The sequence below is a fragment of the Eretmochelys imbricata genome, chromosome 7 (genome assembly GCF_965152235.1).
Source record: "Eretmochelys imbricata isolate rEreImb1 chromosome 7, rEreImb1.hap1, whole genome shotgun sequence".
Classification (NCBI taxonomy): domain Eukaryota; kingdom Metazoa; phylum Chordata; order Testudines; family Cheloniidae; genus Eretmochelys; species Eretmochelys imbricata.
In genome coordinates this window covers 101,141,265-101,166,859 of record NC_135578.1, presented here as the reverse complement: position 1 = coordinate 101,166,859, position 25,595 = coordinate 101,141,265, and positions in this window count along the sequence as shown.

Here is a 25,595-nt window from a genome sequence, read left to right as displayed (position 1 = left end):
CCTAAGAATAATTGTTTGTTTCTGTGGCTGTGCACTTTGCCTCAAATGTGCATATAAAGGTTAGTTTACCAGCCCACACTTTTCATGTTTTATCTAAAATTGAGTTTCTAGTGAATTCTGCCAGTCTGATTAGCAAACCTGAAACTGACAATGACTGGTGTGTTCTAGAAAAAAAATGAAGTAACAGCCATTTAAAATGAAGGGGAAATAATTCAAAAGTTTAAGGATTATACCTTATTCATACTGTGATCTCTCAGCAAAAATGTCTCAGGGATTTGTGTTTATCTTGGTCTGGGCCCACTTTAGCAGATTTTACCCTTTGGCTTCACCTCAAGCAAAACAATATCAAGTGAGCCAAAAGTGATGATAAACACACACACACACAGCTCTGAAGTTAATACTTCCTAAGCAGAGAAAAGGTTTTACTAGCAAAATACTTGGAGTTAGTCTCATTCCCAACAACTTGGAATGACAGGTTTATTGTTAAATAAAACAAATTAATTGCTTCAACAGTCTTAACTAGTTGCTAGAAATGAAAGGATTTTTCACATTTATCTACCAAAAATAATGAATGAGAAGTATAAGCATGTTACAAAAACTGGGATTTCCCACAAAAACTAAATATAATGGCCTAATTTTGCCCTGGGCAGATACATTGGGGGCAATTTCCAGTGTCTTCTGAGGGAATTCCACAAGTACCTGAGAGAAGAATTTTGCCCAAGAGTATTAGATATTAGGTACTTATCTCTATTATCACTACGCTCTTTTGTGTGCACATGTACAGATTTGTATTAATTTAATAAATTGCTTACATTCTTCATAACATTTACCTCTTTATGTGAAAGGATTTTTGGCAACCCTAAAGAAAAGGGGGGAAATCATTTAAAGTAGGTATAAGAGAAGGTAATGTTTTGAAAAGCTTAGCTGAATTCTTTACATCCAGGAAAATGGGATATTTTTCCTCCCACACACATTTCCTGTAGTAAATGGACAGAATTTTTTGACCTCTGGAATTGGAAAAAAGGTATAGGGAACATTCTGATGAGGTAAAAGGAGGAGTAATTTAATTGTCTAACTCCTTCTGTGCTAGAGAATATCAGACAGATGGGGAGGATAAAACAAGGAGCTCAATAATTAATTTTCATGTTCCTCACTAGTGGGACCTCTTTAATCCCTGTTCCTGTGATTATAGAGAAAGGTTGGATTCTGACGTTTCACTCATTAGCTATGTGTTGTACGAAAATACCTGTATTTTCAAAAGGGATAGTGACAAGAATGAAAAATTTCAGCTATTAAAAATATCCTGGTGTCAGGGACTTTTGTGAAAGAACAAAAACACTCTGATTCCCTCAGATAAATAATGAAACAGATGGTTGTTGAGAGGTTAAAGGTCAAACCTTCCCTGTTGACTAAAACACAAGGTTGACTTAAAAGATTTTCAGAAGTTATTTAAGATGCAGTACATTAGGCTGTGTCTGCTGCCTTTTAATGAAATGGTCTTCCTTAAAAATATCATAAGTAGGCTGTATTCAAATTACTCATATTAAGGGGACTGACACCCTTTCTAACACTAAACTGTGCTTCTGCAAACTGCATATATAATACAGAATATTGGTGAATAATTAAATGATCTTGTCCAGGGATATGGGTTATCCACAGGGCTAAATATTAAGATTTAATTGATTTACTGAATTAACTGTTTGCTTTTTGCTTAAATTGGCGGGTGATGAAGTCGTCACTGTGAGCTTCATTGCCTGAAAAAATTATCAATAATGCAATTTATAAAAAGGAAAAAAAACAAACAAACCCTTTATTTTAATGTTAAGTTTCTGAATTCATTAGTAGACTCATATCAAAGGACAGGAGGGCATTTTTTTAAAGCTGAGTAAAGACTAACTAAAGAGGCAGATGTTCTATATTATGTGATTCAACACAATTTTAGCACAAATTGTGCAAACACTCAAAACCACAAACATGTCAAGGTAATTTTTATAAATCCCTATTGTGATCTAATTTCTTATTAAAGAGAATAAACGCAGGCTGGCATTACAATTAATCAGTTCTTTGCACTGTAGAGCAATTGCTGAAATTCATTTCATGATTTTTACTAAAAATTGAATAGGGTTAAATTTCTTAAACTACTTTAAACAACCTTTGAGTAAAGATCTAAGTTTATACCAAATGTAATTTAAAGCTTGACAATATTTTAAATATATAAATTATATGTATATAAATATATAAATCAGTTAAAATTCATGGACTAAAGTGCTCAAGACTATCATGTGACTTTTAAGCCCCAGCCTGTGGTAGAGGGTTGTGCAGGGGTTCTGCACCAGTGATGACACTGTATCTAAGACAGAATGTGCTCAGGAATGCCAGGTGAGTGTACGCTGCAGTTTTTACAGCTGCACCATTTAACAGGGTGCAGTGTGCTCTCCACAAAACAGTGTGGTTTTCCCTGCCCATCGCTGACTTCTTTGTGGACTTGAGCACCACAAGTAGCAGCTGACTCTCAGTTCTTGCTTGCAAAAGACCATGAGGTCCTTGGGTATCATGACAGTTCCCTCCTCAGATGTGCCCCAAGGGTCACACATCCAAAAGGAACAAAGAGGAGAAAAGGCCATGTTCCTTTCGGTGCCCAGCACTTGCTAATGACATGGGCTAAGCAAACTGAAGGTGCAGGTTATACTATCATAAAGGATCATGCAACCTGCACATTGAGGAGCGTGAAGAGGGATTGGGCCTCTCTGTGTTACAATCCTTTCTTGAGCTAATTCTGGGTGGTGTAGACTTGTAACGTTCCATACTTAGGGCAGTACCTAATGGTTCAATCTAACCCCGGGAGTTCAAATGGCAGGACTGTGGTTGAAATGCAAAGGGAAAGCACCTTGTACCCTCTCCCCTATATACCTGCATAGAGACAGCAACAATGTGACCCGCAGAGATTTGACCCAACAAAGAGCTGAAATTGCCATTTTGTGGTAATTTATAGCAAAGCACTATGTGTGTGTGTGTGTGTGAGTGCACACATATACCAATACAGAAGTAGGCTCAATTATATACATGATCTCATTTTCAGGGCCGTTCTGTTATTGCCACCAGCAATATTATAAATGATCATACTTACAGCAGCAGTCACATGAGTGCAATAAGTAAGACAAATAAAATTCACTTGCATTGTAATTTAAAAATGAAAGTTCATTTTCCTTTAAAGGAATAAAGAAAACAGCCATTCTGCACTGTGTGTATGTGGGGAAAGGGAATTCTATGATTTTGCAAAAGGAAAAGACAAGAGATATAGCTTCATAATTTGACCTAATTTTTTCCAAATAGAAAATGACCTGTTACAACATCCCAGAGAGAATATGAATTAGCCCAGGTCAATAGTAGGTCAAACAGATAGGGTGCTAAAATCCCTTTACTACTTTGTAGTATCTTATGCTAATTCAGTTCCCTTCTCTGTGATAAACAAAGCCAGTTGAACATAGATAGCATCTCACAGAGATAGGTCCCAAAGCTACAATTTAATACAAATCTAGTAATTCCACTGAACAACATATCCAGTTCATTTAGAAGTGACAAATACTAAAGAAGGTCCAGGATTGAAATGCCTGCCCCACTCAGCAGATATCTTTAAAATATAAGTATTACAGCAAAATTCCATTTGGCATATACACCTAATAGGTGTGTGAGATAGAAATTCTAACTGCCCTTTAAAATGTCTCTCTAATACAAAACACAAAATCCTAGATCCTTATATACTATATTATGATTGTTTAAAACACACAACAATTGGGACTGTGCAAAAGATATCCTTTTTAAGTGGCATCTTCTCATGTGCAAAAGCAGGTAATTAATGACTTTAATAAGAATTATAAATTTGTTCAAGGCAGAACCTTTCACAATATTTAACTAATTCCCAAAGATAAACAACAGTCTTTTTCATCTTGAAGGATCCTGAAATGCATTACAGCCATATTCACAGAGTGCATGATTGAAACACAGCCAGCCCTGGGAGCGGAGGGCAACCTCCATCAGCCAGACAACAGTGAGGAGCATGGCCAGGGACATCAGGGCAAAACCCTACTCTTACAGAAGGTGCCAGAGTATCTCTAATTTCTTCACAGATATAACAACCCTCAGAGGTTCAAATTCTTGTGTGCCACCACTCTGTAATGACCTCTTCCCCAGACTGTCAGTGAATGAATCCTGGACCTTCAGCACCAAAACACTGGCCTCTACCACTTGAGCTAGTGGACTAACTGGGTAGCAATAGTAAGCTCTTATCTTTTATGTGGACTGGCCACTAGAAGGGGACCCAATATACTCTCCCATCAGGGACAGCTCCTCCCAAACATCTGAGATCCACGGGAGTTTGTTTGAAGCCAATGAGGAATCTGAAGACCACACTTTTCTACAACTTCTTCGCAACAGTTTGTTAGCAAGGATAGACTCTGGGATCTTCAGTACCAAAATGCAGGCCTCTACTACTTGAGCTAAAGGAGTTAACTCTTGGTAGGTATCAGGGAAAGCAGCACTTCCTGTGGACTCTAAAAGTAACACTACAGCTGTGTGGAACTCACTGGCTTTAGTTTACCTGAAGTTCAGCAAACCATATCTGTGGTTCCAGTCCACAAGTTCTTGCACATCTACAGTTTTGCTTTGGGTTTCAGATTTACATGTTTTTGAAGCTCCAGGTAGGTATTGCCAATTCACCAACCATCCCACTGCTGCCAGGGGAGGAGGCTAGCATCATTCTTAAATGGATATGTTGCTGAAAACTGAGCTCCTTGGAGTTTGGTTGAAGCCAGATATGGGAGTGAGGAAGTAGCTCCAGAACAAGGGCAGATAAAAAGCCCTGAAAAACCACTCAAGTAATCTTCTGAACTTTAAAGATTTTAAATTCCTGTGTGAATGAGGCTGCGGTATGAGGCTCTGTGATAGGATGAGCATACCCACCACATGACTGGGGAGGGAAAGGTTTAAAGCTCTCCAGTGAGAGAACAGATTCTCCCCCATGAGCTGCCAGACCTGGAGGACAGATCCTTCAGCTGGCTCATTCAGAGAGTGGAAGTTGACCAAACAGAAGGCTTCTGTTTGGGAGGAGCTGTGCTTCTTCTGCTGACCAGGGAGGACTTTGAACCTGCTGTCCTGAAGCCAAATGGACACACATTGTTTTTGCTAGTGTCCTGAAAACTGTGATATTTAGTGATGTTATTTTGCTAAGAGGGAATACACTGGCCTTTTCTGGCCAAATAGGCAAGCCAGAGCTATTTTTGGATTTTTTGGGAGGAGGAGTTTGAGACACAAGCAGGGAGAAGGATAGGCAGAGATGTTTTGGTTTTGTTTTTTGCTGGTGATGGGTTTTGGCCTTGCAGATTGGGATCCCGTTATTATTTCCCTCTAGGAAGAGGAAAGAAAGCTGTTTATTTTGACTCTTCTAAAGAAGGAAATGGGCTGACTAGGAGGGGAGTCCTGAGAAGGATTTCCCTGTATGAAGAAGAAAATACTTATTATGAGCAGCCCATTTAGTACGTAAGTGACTACTTACTCCCAGATGAGTCTCAGTGACCCTTCTACAGGAACCCTCTGCAAAATATAGAGCCTGGCTTGTCCCTCAGACCTGCAATTGCAATCCTGTGAATCAACATCAAATCAGTCATGTCAGATGCAATGATATTTTTAAATGATTGCATCACTTAGATAAAGATCCATTTTAAGAGTGGCAACATCAATTAGTTTTATGATGTCAGGATTATGGCATGATTAGTAGCAATAGAACACGTTCTTGCTTAAGGTTTTTCTTGGCATAAGTAAAAAGATTAGAAACCTATTTTAACTTTGATGTTGACAATGAAAACTAACCTCGTTCAGATTTTAGATTAATTAAGTCAGATGCATGTTCATGTTCAGCCTTTCAGAAGGCAGCAGGTTTCAGGTAAAGAGTATTTACCTCCTTTTTTGGGGGCCCGGCTTCTATACAGGACCTGAACACCTTACAAATGTATTAAAGTTAAGAAGATTTCTGTATTGCATGCTCTCCTTCACTCTCTAGTTCCATTCCATAGGAAGGTTATTGTGTTTGTTTGCTTTGTTTTATTTGTTTGTTGGTGTTATTTAGGTGGGATTTCCAAAGGAAGACTAGATTGAAGAAATGGCTTTATATTTCTTTTAGCAGGTCCTGAGATTTGTAGTCATTCTGATCTCTTCCAGAAGGAAGTCCCACAGTTATGGGTCAGTTACATAGAAAATTCTGTCTGCTGTGCTCAAAAGGACAGGATCACCCAGGGAGTGACAGTTCCCCAGGTAATTTGGGTCAGTGCCATGGTGAACTTTGAAGATAAGGACCAACACCCTTGAACACCTGGTATTCAATAAACAGCCAAAGAAGGAAGCCTGGCAGTAGGGTGATGTGCACTTAGTGTCTTGTGTTGCTTCATAAGCAGGTTGCTGTATCGGAACCAACTGAGGCTTGGTTCCTTGATAAAGGAAAGATTAATGGGTTTATCCTTAGATACAATCCATTGCAGTATTGAAGCCTGGAGGTAACGTGACCATCACCAAATCTGAATTGGAGTGCAGTTGGAAAGAGACATCTTTAGCTATCCTAGCTATTTGGCTATCTAGAAGCCATGAGGAGCCTAGGTGAGCTCTGATATTGTGGACTATCTTAATAATTAGAGGGGAAAATGCCTTCAGTGGAAGATGACGTTATGGAGGGGTTTTCTTTCAGCATCTCCTTCTCCTTCTCCATCTCCTGAGACTCAAACCATATTTAACTAAGTTCTGACAATATACATTTTTAGCACTAAACTCTTGCTGAGACTTTTGCTGTTGTGTATGAGAGGTGTTCCATATTCTTTAGAACTTGTTACTGCTATACAAACTCTTGCTAGTTTCAGTGGCTGTGTAGCAGAAGTAGAGCTGAATCTCGAGCATAACCATGGGAATTGCTTAATGATATTGACATACAGTATAAACTCCAGAAAATTAAACAATTTTCAAATAAAAACAAACACCTTTTTCCCTTCTTATTCACCTTGGGTTAAAAAAATGTGACTTTGCAGTTAATGAAGCTTGTGTTTAGGTTGTAGTGCAATAAAAATGAAATCACTGCAGTTCTGGCCAATGTGAGTAACTTGAAAAATTGTATCCACCAAATCAGATTCTCACTCTCTTCTTTGTGCTGAGGATATGTACCAAGTCCAACTTTAGAATCTTCTGCAGTAAGTTATAACTGCTACATAAAATAGCCCTTTTCCAGTGCACTGATTTTTTCTGGTGTATGTTACAGTATATATATCCACAGTAAGTTCATCATGTTTTGTTTAACCAAGAAGCTCCATTGAGCATACACATTTCAGATAAAAAGAAAAAATATGGGTGTACAATATTTCATTGCTTTTCCAAGTTTTTCTCTTTCTCCTCTCACTAATGACTTGGCCCATTTTCTGCCCTCTGATGCAATTCCTGTTTATTTCAGCAAGCTTTAAAAGAATTGAGTGCATGTTTCTGAGGGCAGATTGTGGCCCACATTGTACTTATCTCTGAACTCTGGGGAAAAAATTATTTTGTTCCCCACTCCAACACATACCTCCCCCTTAAAAAAACAAACTAATCACCTTAAAGTACAAAATTGCTTACACTTTTAAGTTTTAAATGTCTTCCTTATCATTCCCACAGAAGCAATGTTGCCAGTCTCTCAGCCAAATGCATACGCACACTGAAGTGGCTGCCGATTATGTTGGAAAATCAAATAGAAAACTCATGCCATTGAAAGAGTGGTTTCAAAGAAACATGAGTTTTTCTTTAGGTTTAATTCTTCCAGACACAATATATACAACATACTGCTAGGTCAAGCCCTGCATAATATCTCTATGAAAGGAGCTAGAAGTACCCAATATTTAGAGATACTGAAACATTTCAAAATTGGTTTGGGCCATCTTTATGTGAGATGTGCTTTGTCCTGGTAATTTTGTCAAAGAAATGGCAACAAAAATTGCAGGAGGTTGGTACAAAGCATTCATTTAAACCTGAAATGCTGGCTGTTCTTGAAAAACAAGCCTTTTTGGATTTCCTAGCTTGATACATAAGACTTTAACGAGTCACATCTGGTTCTTCTTCATGTCATGTTACATTATGAATCTTTATGGGCAATTAACTGGTTGGGTATGAAAACACCCACAGTAGTAATGGGTCAATGGGCACATCCAGTTTCAAAATTCAGCTCAATTGTTAAGCCTGTCTCCAAAGGAAAAACATACTATACATTCTGATGATTTTGATGAGGCAGTGTAGGGCATGCAGTAAACTGAAAACTTTCTCTGACACTTTAGGATTAATTTCTGGGAATTAGTGGCTGGTGTTTTCTTCCTTTCCCATCTTGTACTTTAAGGAAACCTCAACAACAAAACAAAGGCTTCCATGCAATTCAATTATAGTGGTCACAAAAAAAATTCTTTGAAATGATCAGTTCACGAGAGTCCCTGTTTGTTGCAGATCTTTGTTTAGTGGGTTTAACCCTACAACTTCTATTGACTTTAATGGGAGTCATCCAGTCAAAATCCCTCCCCCCACTGTGAAAATGTCAGGGTGGGAGTCACTGTACAGGATTGTTTCATTTTTTATTTGATGTGTTTATAGGTGCTGGAACTAGGTGTACTGGGGTACTGTCACACCCACTGGCTTGAAGTAGTAATAACAACCCAAATTCATGTTTTCTGCCTTCAGCACCCCCACTCTAAAATTGTTCCAGAACCATTGGAAGTGTTGCCCTTTAGTATTCCCTGTGGTGGTTGATTCTGCTTGGTCATTTTCCACAGTAAATTCTGAGTCTCAAGATGGACAGTTTGCTCCTGCACTGAGTCAGTGACCTATGTGATGTACAAAACGTGCCAGACTCTTAGTACATCTGGGACAGCTGAAAGAGCGGTGCAGTCACACTTATCTTGGCTACCTTCTGAGTTTTACCATCAGGCTATTGCCATACTCTACCCTGTAAGAGAAGGCAGTGTCTACAGCTGTATATGGTACACAAACCTTCCATCTGCTGGGGAATCTGCAGTGATCCAGTGCTGCCCTAAAAGAAGACAAAGCTCACTAGGAAGGAGGAATGGCCAGGGTATCCAGGGGTATGCTGAATTAGTGCACACCCTCACCAGCCTTTACTGGCAGGGCTTCTACACAGTCCATGTAGGAATTTTAAGTTACCGTAGGAGGGTGGCAGTAGTGACATCACCTGCCTTCTTTTAGGATGAATCTCAGGAGGCAGGCCCCAGTCAGGGCACAAGGAGTGCAATTTGCACCTTCCCTGTGTCAGCAATTATACAGCCCTATCAGTCTAATCTAAGTACAGTAGTTATGCAGCAGCAGAAACAAGAATTCATTTGAAAAAAAGCAGAATCCAGGAGCAAAAATCTGAAACAAAATTCACCACTGAACAGCACCTTAGTTAGATGAAAGCACAGTATTTTATTGTACAGTAATTATCTATAGCCACTATTAGCCATTTGATTCCTAACCAGGCTCTCTGGAGATGTAACATAGGGGTACATATAGAGAAGAATAGTCTCTATGTAAACCTATCTGTGGCTGCCAATTCAGTCCCTTGTCTTCTCAGTTACCCCCAATATGGTGTCTTGTGCTTCCTTTTCTGTAACCTCCTGTCTCATGTCCATACCATAGAAGCTGGAAAAAATAAGCTTCAGGTTCTAATTCTGTTGTGGAGTCTCCATATTGTCTGTTTCCTGTCTAACCAGTGTAATGTTATCTGTTTCAGAAACTACGGACCTGATTTTCTTCTCAAGGCAGTTTTACACTATAACCGCAATGGGGTAATTAGGCCCTTTATTTAAAAAAATAAAATTAAAATAAAAGTGTTTAAGAGACAGAGGACACTAGTTTCTAGTGCTCACAGATTCCATGCATAGCTCTCCACCCCACTTGTTTAAACTGGACCCCGCTGTGCAAAGGGACAAGGCACACAAGAAGTTAAACAAAACATCTGAAATCAGATCAGGTCTGAAATGTCTGCTTAAACAGTTTTTAGTTTTTCGATGCATTTTTAATTTTAGAGGACACCTTTGACTGCAAGTGACAGTGGAGCAGATCATTTGTGTAATTACAGCAACAATCATTGAGGAAAGAGAGAATATCTCCAAAGCATATAAAACATTAAATGGATTTGATAGTGTCTGAACCTTGTAACCAGAGCTGCAGGAACCTCATGGCTTAGTGAGGCTATAAACCAAGTAACTTCTTGGCTAAGCCACTAAAAAGGCATGAGATCACTTTTTTTTCTTCTCTTCAGGTGAAGTATGCAATTAATAAAGTGAAAAGTGAACTTTTAACGACTTGGAAAAGGTTTAGCCTTCCTACTAAAAGGAGAAACTATGCATGTGTTGGACAAAAGCAGGTGGAAGTGGTTGCAGAGGGGACATTTAGCACTTTAAACATTCCATACGATGGATTTCAAGTGGGCTGCTTTCCATTATGTACATGCTGAATTCTAGCCAGCATGCAATATGCACTATAGGCTAGTTTGAAAAAAAAAACCCTATGCTCTTTTCTTCATGATGCAAAAGCAAACCAATATTATACCTTACATTTCACAGTGGTATTTTTAACACACCCAGCCATTCTTTTGTAGAATAAATTACTGAAATTAAAGTGACAAACCCTTCATGACACCCTCATTGTATAATAAAATGTTTTAAGATAATTCATTCTAGAAAATGTATGCACACATATAAGATACTGTCATAAATATAAACGGAAGGGTGACAACCTTCCTGTATACAGTACTATAAAATCCCTCCTGACCAGAGGCACAATATCCTTTTACCTGTAAAGGGTTAAGAAGCTCAGGTAACCTGGCCAAAAGAACCAATAAGGGGACAAAATACTTTCAAATTTGGGGGAGGGGAGGTGATGGGAAAGGCTTTTGTCTGTCTGTTCTGTGTGCTTGCCGGAGAGAGATCAAGAAAGCAAGCAATCCAACTCCATTAGAATTAGTAAGTACTAGCAGGGAAATGTGTTAGTTTACTTTTGTTTTGGCTTGTTGATTTTCTCTGTGCTGAGAGGAAGATGTATTCCTGGTTTTCTTTTTGTAACTTTAAAGTTTTGGCCCAGAGGGAAATCCTCCATGTTTTAAATCTGATTGCCCTGTGAGATTAGCTTCCCTTCTAATTTTACAGAGGTGCTTCTTTCACCTTTTTTCTTTCTAATAAAGTTCTGAATCATAGAATATCAGGGTTGGAAGGGACCTCAGGAGGTCATCTAGTCCAACCACCTGCTCAAAGCAGGACCAATCCCCAATTTTTGCCCCAGTTCCCTAAATGGCCCCCTCAAGGATTGAACTCACAAACCTGGGTTTAGCAGGCCAATGCTCAAACCACTGAGCTATCCCTCCCCCCTCTGTTTCTTTTAAGAGCCTGACTGATTTCTCTATGGTCTTAAGATCCAGGGGTTTAGGTCTATGATCACTTTGTAACCAATTGGTTAGGATATTATTCTCAAGCCTCCCCAGGAAAGGGGGTGTAAGGGATTGGGGGGATATTTGCGGAGGAATAGGAACTCCAAGTGGTCCTTTCCCTGATTCTTTGTTAAATCACTTGGTGGTGGCAGCGTACTCTCCAAGGGCAAAGAGTTTGTGCCTTGGGGAAGTTTTACCTTAAGCTGGTAGAAATAAGCTTAGGGGGTCTTTCATGTGGGTCCCCACATCTGTACTCTAGAGTTCAGAGTGGGGAGGGAACCCTGACAGATATGTTTTAGTATTTCTTAGTATGAGTGCACAAAGAAATCTACATAACAGCAGAAATAAAGGTTTAGGAGTTTACAAAGAAACATTAAACCGGTATATTGTTGCTAAATGATATCTCTAGTATAAACAAACATTTAGGATTTTTGGTTGCAACAGAGAGTATGTGTAAATATAGGAAATGAGAAAATAATCTTGGGCATAATAATTTGTGCGCACTTAAGAACTTGATAATATTCCTAAAAGTCTGTTTTGGAAAATAGTTTTCCATTTATCAGCTATTTAAAAAAGCTAAAACAAATGTGATTTTTTATTGTTTTTGTTGCTTATGTGAAAATCACAGCTAATTAGGCTTAGTTAAGTAAAGCCTATCCTTTGAAAATTAGAGACAAGTTCCTTTTTCCCCTGAAGAATTGTCTGTTTTTCCATTGTTAATATTAATATCCTGCAGCCTCTTAACTGTGAGTCAGTGTCATTGGAGACAGCCTTGTAACAAACAACTCAGATCACTAAAATAATGACTTTTAGAGATTTTTCTTTTCTTTTTCTTTTTTTTCCAATAGGCTGAAATAAGTAGTGGTGAGTGCAGCTGCATATTCTTAACTCTAAATTCAGATTGAGGCTGAAAGGCTTTGAAATTGTAATTTGTACCTTTCCCAGCATATCTTGTGTGCAAGTCGAGCTTCAGATACCAGAGCAAATGATGCAATTTCACCAGGTTCTGGTGTGAATTACAGGAGTTCTAATTTGGGTGAGCAGCTGGGGTGTGAAGTTTTTCAAGGAGGTGAGATCCTTCCCTGGTGATCCCATTGAATTCCCAGGGGAGAAGGGGCTTTCTGAATGCAGTGAGCTTCAGAGGCGTAGCAATTCATTAATGACTGTGCTCAGTTCTGAAGGAGGGTTGCTATTCTCTAACTACTCTGTGCTAACTTCATGGCGAGATCCACTCTCACAACTGCTCAATCTCAGACTCCTCCCTTTTGATGTTCCTGCTTGATCATTGTTCTTTTGTAGTAGATGGAGCTGACAAGTAAAACTTTTGCAGGAGGAGTCCCTAGTATCCCACTTTTGATTTTGTTTATGTACAAAATATTTGTAATCTATTTTTCTTCACTCTATTTATTTAAAATTTATCACATAGATCCTTCCATAAAAATATCTAAGCACCAGATAATAGCTTTTAAATCATGCAGGATTAAATTTAAAAAAAAAAAGAAACCCTCATTTTGTACCTGCTGTTTTGCAAGCATAATCAGTTGTGAGCAGAAATGATTAATTGTCTGATGTAAAAGTGCAAAGGATAGTGGTGCTTTCAAATCAGGTAGTTTCACTTCTAAAGGTTGATTGTGGGTACAAAGTTACTGGCATAAAATTAGAGTGCAGGATAAAGGCCCTTTTGAAAGTTGACCCACAGAATCTAAACAACTCAAAATATCCCCCTCTCTATAAAATACTCACCTGTTCTAAAATATCAAAAAGAACACATGCAAAAAAAACCCAATAAACAAACGTTCAAAATAAAGCCTGACTAACCAAAAAGGTTTCACTCTGAAGTGTGTGTTCTGATAGACAATCACAGGTAGAATGTCCCAAAGGTGTAGCCTTAAACTGAGAACTATATCCTTGACCCCCAAAAAGATGACCTCCCAGCACCAAGAGAAGAGGCACTCAGTGGCCCTTATATGTCCTGACAGGATATAGGGAAGAAATTGGTCTCTTCTATAACTTTGAAGCTTGTCACTAGTTCCTGATCAAGCCCTTGACTGGCAGATGTTGGGTCTGGACCACAGGATATGGATCCCTTGATAATCGCCCTGTTCTGTTCATTCCCCTTGAAACATCTGGCATTGGCCACTGTTGGAAGACGGGACACTGGGCTAGATGGACCATTGGTCTGACCCGATATGTCCATTCTTATGTCCCTTGAATTTTCACCTGGAAGGAGAAATGTAGACAGAGAATGGAATACACATATTGTGCACATGGTGACTTGGTTAGAGGGTAGGATGGCTTGTTCTCTGTTACCTGGAGCTTCTGGATGAGCTCATTGGATGGCAAGCCAGGTAAAGTGCACTGGAGTAATCCAGCCTTGGGGTGGCAATAACGAGCACAGATAATTATGGTGAATAATAATAAAAGGTCAATGCAGATAAATTCAAAACTTACGAAAGATATTAAGGACAGGGAGGAAGAGAGAGGTGGTGTATTAACATACACAAAAACATTGAATAAAGGGGACCTACCTATAGTTTGTAGAAAATATGGGTCCATTTCTGCAGCCCTTCTTGCATGTAGAAAAAATGCAGGTTTGAACATTAATTCTTATCACCATTTATATAATGCTAACACCCATATGAGAATTGGGTGTCTCACTATGCTAGGCACTGTACAAAAGCACAGGAAGACTCAGTACCTGCCCTGAAGAGCTTAATGTTTAATAATGAAAACATAGAAAAGGCAAACATGGCAAAGACAGAGAAACTTGTTGAGATAAATTGTTCAGTTGCTGAGCTGGTTAGATTTTCAAACAAGCGTCTTTGTGCTTTCTACCACACTGCACCTCACACTTGGGAGGAGGTCCCCATAAACAGCCTCAATATCCTCCTTCAAATACCTTCTTAAAACTCTCCTTTTGCTGTGTTTCCTATAAAAACTTGACAATCTCAGCCTAAATCTGATTTTCTACTCAATATTCATGAGGTTGATTGGAAGCAAAGTTTCTGGGGTATATGGTAGATTCATTTCAGCATTAAGTCCTGTGTAAGTTACAATTACTGGAGGCTAGAAGCTCCAAGGTAATAGGGTTTATATACTGGGGAATCTTTAGCAAGATCACTGGTTCAATAATGGAGATTTTAACTTGGTTCCTTTGAGAGAGGGAAGACTCCTAGGGACTGAAGAGAAGCAAATACAACCTCAGTCTGTAAGACAAGGACTAGGAAAGAGAGCCAGGAAATAATACACCAGTATGTCTGGCCTTGGTGGTAGGCAAGATTCTAGAAACATTAATAAAGGATGAGGTCACAAAACATCTGGAGAAATAAACTAGCCAGTATGGTTTCATAAAGGGTAAATCCTGTTTGACAAATCAGGTGGAATTTTTTTAGGGAGGTAATGCAGAAAGCAGACATGGGTAACACACTGGACTAAATTAATTCTATTTGGATTCTAGTTACTGGTTTGGAATGGAGAAAGGATAGTTCAGTTAACTGAGGTGAGGGGTAGATAGCAATGATGTAAGGTTATGGAGTAGGGACAAGAAAGGCAATGAGTGAAGTACAATAAGGACTAAGGATTGATATTGAGGGCCAAATTGTATCTCTCTCTCTCTCTATGAATGACCTGCAGAAGGTTATCACTAGCATGGTCTCGCTGATTTAGGAGCCTGTCTCATTTTCAAAAGGGATTTAGGCTCCCAAGTGCCTACATCACATCAATTGTCAATGGGATTTTGGCTCAAGGCATTAAATCCCTTTTGAAAATGCAATTTAGGCTCCTAAATTCTAAGGTGTTGCAATGTTGGGAGCAGCGATGCCTAAATACATTTAAAAATTTGGATCTAAAGAAACAAAGATCTTCCAGACAAGACTGGAGAATGAGTGGGACAAATGGTTCATGATTTTTTGCTGAGGCAAGTTTGCAACTCAAAATAGAAAGGATATATGCTAAACAGACACATTTTCCATAACCAAGAACAGGAAAGTCATAGGACTGATAGTAAACAGAAGCATAAACCCTCTCCCACAATGCACTATTATGCACTGTCAAAATAGTAGAGGTATAAAACGGATGTTGGAAGAAATAAGAAATTAGTCCAGCATATTGTAAAGTACTTATCAGACCACATTTAGGCAACTTACCCAAGTCAGGACACCATATCACTGAATTGACATCCTGGGGATTGAAAAGGGCCAGAGGACAGCAAAAAAGAATGATAAAAGTGCTCATGAACTTTCTGTGTGCAGAAAGGCTGAGAAACCTGGAATTCTATTCACTAGAGAGAAAAACAGACTGTTTAAAAGATGATATAATTTGAAGTTTTCAAGATGCTGAAGTGGGATAGAGAGAGTAGATGTACTGTAGATAAACTCTTTAAACTAACACTAACTCCCAGAACGCATGAACATAAACTAAATATAAAGAAAACAGCAGGAGAAACAAGAATCAAGACACATTTTATTCAAGCAGAGAGGGAGGAATTGTTGAATTGCTGATACAGGGCAAAAGAGGCAGCTTGCCTCACCATTCAACCACATTGAAAAATAATTACAGGTATACTGAACAGAACATTGGACTTTTGTGGATTAATCCATATCACATACTATTAAATAGGAGGTATTAGGACATGTTGGTTGGCCGGGGAATTTTCCTATCTGCTGATTCTATAACCAGTACTGGTAGGTCAAGTAGTTGGTAGTGTCATTTGAATGAGGTGCACCAGAGGTAGGAGGAAAGGGCAAGAGTTCTATGTGAAGGAATTATCTTTGTTTAAAAGCTATATCCTTTGTTGCTTGACATATCCACATCATTCCCAGAGGCCATTTGTACTTTGTCTCCCAGCTGTGAAAAAGACAACAACACATTTGTTGTGTCAGGTGGGGGAAAAAATGGTGGGGGGGAAGCCCTTAACTTTTAATTAATATTTATGGAGGGATTTTCTTTAATTCCTATAATCACAATTTTCCTGGATTATATCACAAATAAATGTATCATGCATTTAGATTGCTACACATCAGGAGTATGTAAAAGTATGCTCTTACAAGAATAGATGCAAATAGAGAAGGAAGGTGTGGGGTGAAAATTACATTCTAAAATGTGATTCACTGTGCAAGGTGAATGTGTGTGTATTAATAATAATTATCTTCCTGAGATCTTATTAATTTTAGGTTGATTCACACAAAAAAATCTTGCTTTGTGTATGATCCACAAATTAGTCTGTTTGGCAGATTGCTACTAGTGCACTAATTTGTGCAAAAACAACATTAGAAAAAGTGGAGGAAACATTTTTTTTCCTGTGATAGGAGATGCATGCATGTTCTCTCACTCAGTGTGTACTGAACTTTATGCACAAAAATAGAAAAACCACTGTTCCTTCATGCTCAGTGACATTGTTGATGTGATGTGAGCCAGAACAGGCAGGCAGAACATTTTCCTATCTGCATTAAAGATCAGTTTTTCCATTCGATCCTATGAGCACCACATGAAACCACATCACATTTTTCTTAACATGATTCAGTATCACTTGTTACATACAGTGTTTGTCCAGCTTTTATTAGGATTTGTGCAAAAGATGTGCAAACTAGCGTGGCTTAAAATAAGAATCTACTTGAATCTTCGAACAAAACCTTAACCTAACCAAGAAAGGCGAACATTTCTCTAGGTCTGAAGTTGTTCAGATCGTTTTTATTTTTGTTTCCGTGGCACATGCCTCTACACTTCAGGTTTTAGTTAGAACTGGTCATTCCAAAACATTATAGGAAGTGCGTTCTCCTGTTACTTGACCACAAACTGGAAATACCAAAAAACTTGCTAGAAATTCTGTTCCCTGGAGATTTCTAGCCCAATTTACAAACCTGTGAAGTATGGATAGTTCGAGTTTCAAATATACATCTTAAGATTGAGGTTCATATCTTAAACAAACCTCTGAACATATGGATGGCTCTCCTGTCATTTTTAGCTTTAAAAAAAAAGGAATAATTGCTTACATATAGTTCTAAGAGCTCCAGGAGCTGTATTGTTTCAAGAATTACTTCAGTTTGGTTACCACGTACTGTACCATTTGTGGCTGACCCTCTAAGCAAGCACCTCATCATGCCACATGCAGTGTTATGACCCTGCCTTACTGTGGTGGGGCATTGCCCCACCCCCAGGCAAGATTGGGCTGAACCAGGCCTAAGAGGATGCGCAGACCTGCAGCCAATCAGAGCAGGGAAAGAGTCAGCCAATCGGGGCAGGCTAGGCTCTATATAAAAGCTGCTCAGGAGAGAAGCATGGAGTCTGTCCCAGACCTTCAAAGCAGAAGGTCTGTCTCCTGAATCAGGGCAGGGCAGGGCAGGGCAGGGCAGGGCAGGGCAGGGCAGGGCAGGGCTTGGCTTGGCTTGGCTTGGCTTGGCTTGGCTTGGCTTGGCTTTGGGGAGCAGAAGGGAACTCCAGTCCGGTACCTGCCAGGCTGCAGGCCCTGATAGAAGGGCCCACAAGGTGCAAAGGGGCCGAAGGGGAAGCAGCCCCAGGGAGCATAGGAGGACAAGGGGAGTGAAGGAAGGCAGGGAGGTTGCCGCCAGAGGGTCCCTGAGCCGGGACCCAGAGTGGAAGGCGGGCCTGCGTCCCCCCCTCCTCCCTTCCCCCTTGTATTACACCCAGCCATTAGAAGTGGCCACAGATGACTGCACCCGATGCCTGACAGAAGAGGTTAGACTTTGGGGGTTGTGGTTGGCCACTGCAGCTGGAGTGAAGTGGAAAGACTGCTGTTAACCCACCCCCAGGAAGGGAGTGAGACCAGAGTGGTGGCCCTGCTGGAGGGCAGGGTCCTGAAGTGGCTGCAGAGGACGTCGCCAAGCAGGGAGCAATTCGGGCCTGGATACCAACGGGGGTGAGGCAGATGACGAACGGGACACCACCGGCAGAGGGTGCCCTGCAGAAGGCAGCTAATTCCCAGACGCGGCAGCGGGAGGCGCTGCGGTGGTGAGTCGTCACCCCGTGACACTTACCTTGGAGGTGCCTTACTTCCTAAGCCATTTTAGAATGATTCCTTCATACGACCATTAGATCCGCTCAGCCTTATACAGACATTTGCAAACCTCAGGCATTTCATAACTTCACTGTGGCATGAAGCCATAATTCAGAAGATGGTGATGCCATTTTCCTTTTTTAACCCATTCTTTTGCATTTTTCTGCAACTTTCATTTTTCCATACTGCACTCAGCCAATATTAGCTCATTAGAGCAAGAGGTCAGTTCCTTCCATGTAAGTGTCTGCAAACCTCAGCTTACCTCTTTGACATAGGTTTGTGAGAAAAGCTACAGTTCATGTGCATGATCAGGTTAGAATAATTTTATATGGCACCAATACACGACCAGTGTTTGGTATAAAGAGCATTTACTTTGATTAGATCTTCCTGTAAAGATTATGGCTGAAATCCTGGCCCCATGGAAGTCAATGGGATTTCACCCTATAGTTATAGATTGGTGTTGGATGCCTTAGAGTTACTTACTGTACCTGCTTCCTAATTTTTTCAGTTACCTGTACATCTAGCTGAGCCTCCATGCAAGTGACTCATCATGTCACATGGATTGTTATGCCCTGCCATTCTAACTCCTAGAATGTGATGGAAATTGGTAAATATTTTAAATCTGTCATACTTTTAACTGTAAGCAGAGAAAGCATGCTGATTTGAATCATACTGACACTGAGATGTTCCCAATGCCTGAACTATTTCCAAACACAACAATACTTGTTTTATTTGTAAAAGCCCTTTTCTATTAATCTGAATTGATGTGTGAAGAAAAGCACTGTGAGTTCAATACAGACTGGTACCATGCACTTACTGTGAGCTACAGTGCAATGCAAAAGGAAACTTTCTGAGTATATGTGCACTGTATGTATTTCAAAACATGTCTCGCCACACTGATCTTTGAGATGATCTTGCTTTCAAGAACAGTCTTTTAAGTCCTTGAAGAGAAACGTGAACTAACTAGAGTTAAAATCTGAGGATGGGTAAATGTTTCCGATAAAGTAAAATGTAATCTGCACATTTTTCAGAATTCAAACTGAATGGAATCTTTCGGCTTTGAAAAAGCCTAACGTTTTACGCTTTCACCCTTGGCATTAATCAGAAGCAAAAGCACCAAAACACCATCAGAACAGCTACTCTAGTTCTATTTCTCACCTTGCTGGAATTAGGAACTAGCCAATGTGAAAGCCTGTTTCTTATGAGACTTCAGGCTTACCTACTAGTCCAAAGAGGTCTGGTTGAGCTTGGGATAAGAAAAATATCCAAAGAGTTGAGATTCTATTAGCCCCACCAAACATTTGATCACTGTGGGGTTCACAGATCACAACCAAAAGCCCTTGGTTAAACAGCTAGACTTTGTCCATTTCCTGGTCTGAGCGCATTTGGGGCAGAATCCTGTTTCACTCACTTGTGCAAGTATCCCTTTTTTTGTCAATGGCAGGCATCTGTCAAGCATAATGAGCAGGATTTGGCCATTGAGGTGTTTAATTCTAAGTGCAGAATAAGAAGAGGTACTGTGCTGAATATGTAAAATACAGTAGCAAAGTCATTTTCAGTCTCTCACTTTAGACACTGTAAAGCATACACAAAGTACTTACTAAAAGAAAAGGAGGACTTGTGGCACCTTAGAGACTAACCAATTTATTTGAGCATGAGCTTTGGTGAGCTACAGCTCACGTACTTATAACATTCAATATTAATTCTTCAAAAAAAAAAAGAACAATTCTTCAGAAAAAAATTGATAAAAAGGCAGACTACTACATCTTTTGTCCATTAGCAAATGCTTCAGATAGAAATAATCTTATTCTAGGGCAGGAGTATAGTGATCTCTCAGTACAGAGACAAACCTGTACTTCTGACTGCAGCATAACTCCCATCCGTTTCAGTGGGCGTTTTCATTGAGCAAAAGGATTTCATTCTATATTACCAGCTAAGGAATCAACCCCCAGTTTTTAAAGGTGTGTGTGTGTGCGCGAAGGAACTGGTCTCCAAACTTACTTAATAGGTTCATACACTGCTGCACAGGAAATCCAGCTTTAGGAATATTGCTGTCTTGGAGGGCTGAAATAGGAGGTGGCCCATAGAAGCACTGCATTCAGCCTCCTGGCTGGAGGCAGGCAAGGAGTGACTTCAGCTGGTTCATCTTTCTGGATCAAGGATGTGTCAGTCCTTCCTTTGTGCTGTAGAGTGAGTACATCCGCACTACTAGAATCCAGGTGAAAGTTACCCTACCTCAGTCCAGCTAATGTTCTGAGTGACTGCTTCATACAACCCCCTAGCTAGGCCAACACCAATGTTCTCCACTATCCAGATTAAAAAGCCTTCTGTTATCTCATGTACCAGGAGACACATCTGTTTTGTTCTTGCCCTGTGAAACTAGCTAAACAAGAGGAAACAAACACTGAATTCTATTTTAGTGACTGTATAACTAGGCTGGATTAGTTTGAAGAACATCAGACACTTCCAAACTCTCCAGTTCCTCCTGAAAGTTCAATCCACAAACGTCATACTTTCATTATGCAACCTGCATTGGTCCTACTCTAATGTTGCCATATAATTCCTGGAAGCAACACTTGATAGAAGCTTCTGTGAGCAATATAAAAAACACTGTGTTCCCCTACCACCTCCACTTTGCAGCTGAAGAAAGTATTGGGGGTTGCAGTACGTACTGAATAGGATATTTCTGTTCTGGCTCATCTTTAATTTTAACTGAAACTGCCTGCCTTTCATCTGTTCAGGAAAAAGTTGTAGTTCTCATGTTTGTATTATTTTTAATGTGCAAAGGGAATCTTTAAATAACTGATTTACATAACAAAGAAATGAAACCTTTCCTACTTATTCTTCCAAACCAGTTTGTATTTTGCTGGTGTGCCGTGCTTTAAAAAATGGGTGGGAGGGTGGTTGAAGAGGAAGCCTTTCTTGAATTTTGAATTCAGTATTATGTGAACCACTGATCCAATGCAAGCTGGGATCAGGATTAGTTTTGCATTTCCTCATGCTGTCTTTAGGGAATGCTGAAACTCTGCCTCTTGGAAGTTAGTGTTGGCACTAGTTCAGGAGTCACAGTGGGCTATGTCGGGGCCCATGTAGGTTACATATTGGTAGGTTACATATTTAATACTTTAATAACTATTTCATCATCAAGCAGGTGTGTTTCCATTGGGGTCCCACAAGGATCTGGTCTTGGGCCTCGGCTATTTAGCATTTTTATCAATGACCTGGAAGAACACACAAAATTATCACTGATAAAGTTTGCTGATACAAAAATTGGGGGAGTGGCGAATAAGGAAGAGGGTAGGTCATTGGTTCAGAGCCATCTGGATTTCTTGGTTAACTGGCAAACATGCATTTTACCATAGCTAAATGTAAAAAATGTATACATCTAGGAACAAAGAATGTACGTCATACTTTCAGGACGGAGTTTCTATCGTCTGAAAAAGATTTGAAGGTCAGTACAACACTGTGGCTAAAAGGGCTAATGCATAAACAAAGGAATCGCAAATAGGAGCAAAGAGGTTATTTTATTTCTGTATTTTGCACTGGTGTGACTGCTGCTGGAATATTGGGTCCAGTTCTGGTGCCCACAATTCAAAAGATGTTGACAAATTGGAAAGTGTTCAGAGAAGAGCCATGAGAATGATTAAAGGATTAGAAAACATGCCTTATAGTGATGACTCAAAGAGCTCAATCTATTTAGCTTAACAAAGTGAAGGTTAAAGGGTAATTTGATGACAGTCTATTAGCATCTACATGGGAAACAAATATTTAATAATGGTCTCTTCAATCTAGCAGACTGAAGTATAACATGATCCAATGACTGAACACTGAAGCAGGACAAATTCAGAGTGGAAATCAGGCATAAATTTTTAACGGTGAAGATGATTAACCACTGGAACAATTTATCAATAGTCGTGGTAGATTCTCCATCACTGACAATTTTTAAATTAAGATTGGATATTTTTTCTGAAAGACTTGCTTTAGGAATTTTTTGGGGAAGTTCTTTAGCCTGTGTTATACAAGAGGTCAGACTAGATGATCACAGTGGTCCTTTCTGGCCCTGGACTCTATGAATCTATGAATTTTCAACAGGTTAGATATAAAGGCCAGACTGTGCCCTTGTGAAACACATAGGAGCCCAGATCCAGGAAGGTGTTTATGCATGTGCTCAACTTAATGCATTTGTGTTGATTTCACTGGGACTACTCTTGTGAGTAAGTATCTTGTTAGATCAGGGCCAAGGTGAGCAGGGGTGGCCTCATCTGTGGGGGACATATATTGGACTCTTTCAAAAAGTTTTTGCAGCAACCACACATATCTTGTGCTTTGAGCAATCACAGTGGCTCCCAGAGCACAGGGATTTTGGAGTTCCTACTTGGATGGTTTGCCTCCAACATGGCTAATGGATGAAATTCCTGAATATTGAAATGAGAATATTAAAAAGACCTTTAAAGGATTTAAGTACATGAGTCCCATTGAATGTCAGTGGAATATGAACACCTTTCTCCCTTAGGCTGAGATTTTTAAAGGAGCCTTTGTGTTTAGTCAAACAGACCAAGATTATCAAAAGTGACTGAGGTGCCCAATATGTGATAACTTAAAGGGACCTTATTTTCAGAGGACATGTGCTGAAAGCTTTCTGAAAATTGGGCCCCTCTAAAATGTCTCAATTTGGGCATCCAAAAATCACTTGTCATTTTTGAAAATCATGGCCACAGGGATGGTTTTAGAAGCCACCTGTGTTGATTTTAAAAACAAAGGCTAAAGAAAACCTAGGAAACGTCCCATTAAGGATTTAATAATAATAATAATAAATACTCTGCATGTCTTTAGTGTCTTCCATCAGAGGGGGAGAGTGTGTCTCAAAGCATTTTACAAACATTAATGGGTTAAACTGCCTAACAGTGCTGTGAGATAAATTATATTCCCATTACCCATGGGCCAAACTGTGGATAAGGAGCAGTTAAGTGACTTGCCCAAGACCAAACAGGAAATTCAGAACAGAATCAGGAATTAAACACAGATCTCCTTACTTATAGTCCTGTGGTTTAGCCCAGATCATCCTTTCCATCTGTGAAGCACAACAGAAGGAAATAGTCACTGTCAAAGAAAAAAAGTTAGCTAACTAAAACTGAATTACAATAGTACCTCTATGGAAGTACGTGTGACATTCACATGAATACCAAATGAATTCATTATGATCACTGCTATTTCCATGAATACCAAATTAACTTATAATGACTGGACTCTTAAAGAGTTACTATTTTACTGAAAAAATAATGCCAGAAATAATGGGAAAATTAACTTCACTACATTCTGAATAGGTCATAATTAGACAAAGTATCTGAACCCGATTCCAGTTATTTGTGATGTGTCCACTGACTTTTTGATACCATCTCACGTTTCTCGTAGTTTGGTAGGATCTGTTTCAAATGCTAAACAGTGGCTGATGTAGATGAAGAGTGCTGTAGCTGCTCAGTTGCTGCATCCAGATAAGTGTATATTTGACCTGGGAATAACTGCATGTCTCTTTACATTTTGGTCCTGTTGCCCCTCTGAGTGTAAAAATTCATGATCACCTGTATCCAAGGTACCTTCACATCTTATGCCTATGATATAAGGTCACACAACATATGGAGTTGAACGCTGTATTTTCAGATCATATATGTCCACTTCCATCACAAACGGAACTTGTGAGGCATTTTAGCTAATAATGCACCATAGCTACTTTTAGCTGCTTCCTAAAGATGGAGCCAAACCCTCCAGTCTGAACAATTTCAAACTTTGAGAGAGTTCAGTACCAAATTCAGACTCTGATGTGCAGCTCACTTTTATTTCTTGCTTTTGAGGGGGAAAGTCTGGATTGACATTACTGTTCATTTAAACCGATCTAGTTTTGCAGGTCTGAAGTATTGGCCACAGTTTATGGGATCTGTATGGATGTGTGCGATTTGAAATCAGAAAGGGTAAATTTACTTTGCTTATTGACCTTTAGTGTGTGTGTGTGTGTGTGTTTGTGTGGTGGGGGCAGGGGGGGAATAAGAAAGGTGAACTGCAGCAAGACTTTTCTTGCATTCTGGGGAGATTCTGAAATACTGATTACAAACCTGTAATGAGATCTTGGGAGGGAGTCCCTAAAATGAAAACCTTCTAGGTCAGGCAGGAGGGTAGCACTAATAATAATACCACGCACATATTCTTATTTAACTTTGCTTTTTATTGTGTGAAGCCTGCAGCTGAATTTTTTTTTTTTTTTGGTGGGGTTTTTTTATCATGTAACACAGTCCCTAACTGAGACTCATGAAGCTCATAAGAGGCTTTTGACAAGATTCAGCTAGCCACAAAAGTCATTATCTCATTTTCATTTATTAACATGATATTTCCAAAGGATTAACAAGGGTTTCCCTTTTGTTGCTTGTGCTATGGCACTAGCCCTGGAGGAGCTGTTGCTTCTTTCCATCTCAAGTGACTTCCTACTCACATTAGATTACACTAATGTACATATTATAGGACTGACATTTATTATACTTCTTGAATTAAAATTCCCTATTTGAAAGTAGTTTTAATTGCTGGCAATAATAGGATGAATGGACTCAAGTGATGGGCTAAAATCAAAATAACTTCTGCTGGAACTGGGTGTGTAAAACCCGATACCCCAAAGTGACATATATGCCTAGGTATGTGAAATAGCTGTGATATTTCTTCTTCTTGATATTAACACCATTGTAAGACAGAAATTCTGGGAAGTGCGGTTTTGTATCTGCAAATGATCTTTTTAGGAAACTGCAACACTTTTTCTGGACATAGAGATTTCACTGTGTGGGGGGGAAATGTTAGTGACCTCCACTATTTATTAGGACATGGATAATAAAATATTTGTGCAAACTTGTATTGTAAATAAGATGACTATTAACTAGCTGGTGATTATCAACAAGGGCTGTTCAGATTAGAAAAGAGATGACTAAGGGGGGATATGATAGAGGTCTACAAAATCATGAATGGTGTGGAGAAAGTGACTAGAAAAGGGTTTGCAAAAAGAAAAGGAGTATTAGTCGCACCTTAGAGACTAACCAATTTAATTGAGCATAAGCTTTCGTGAGCTACAGCTCA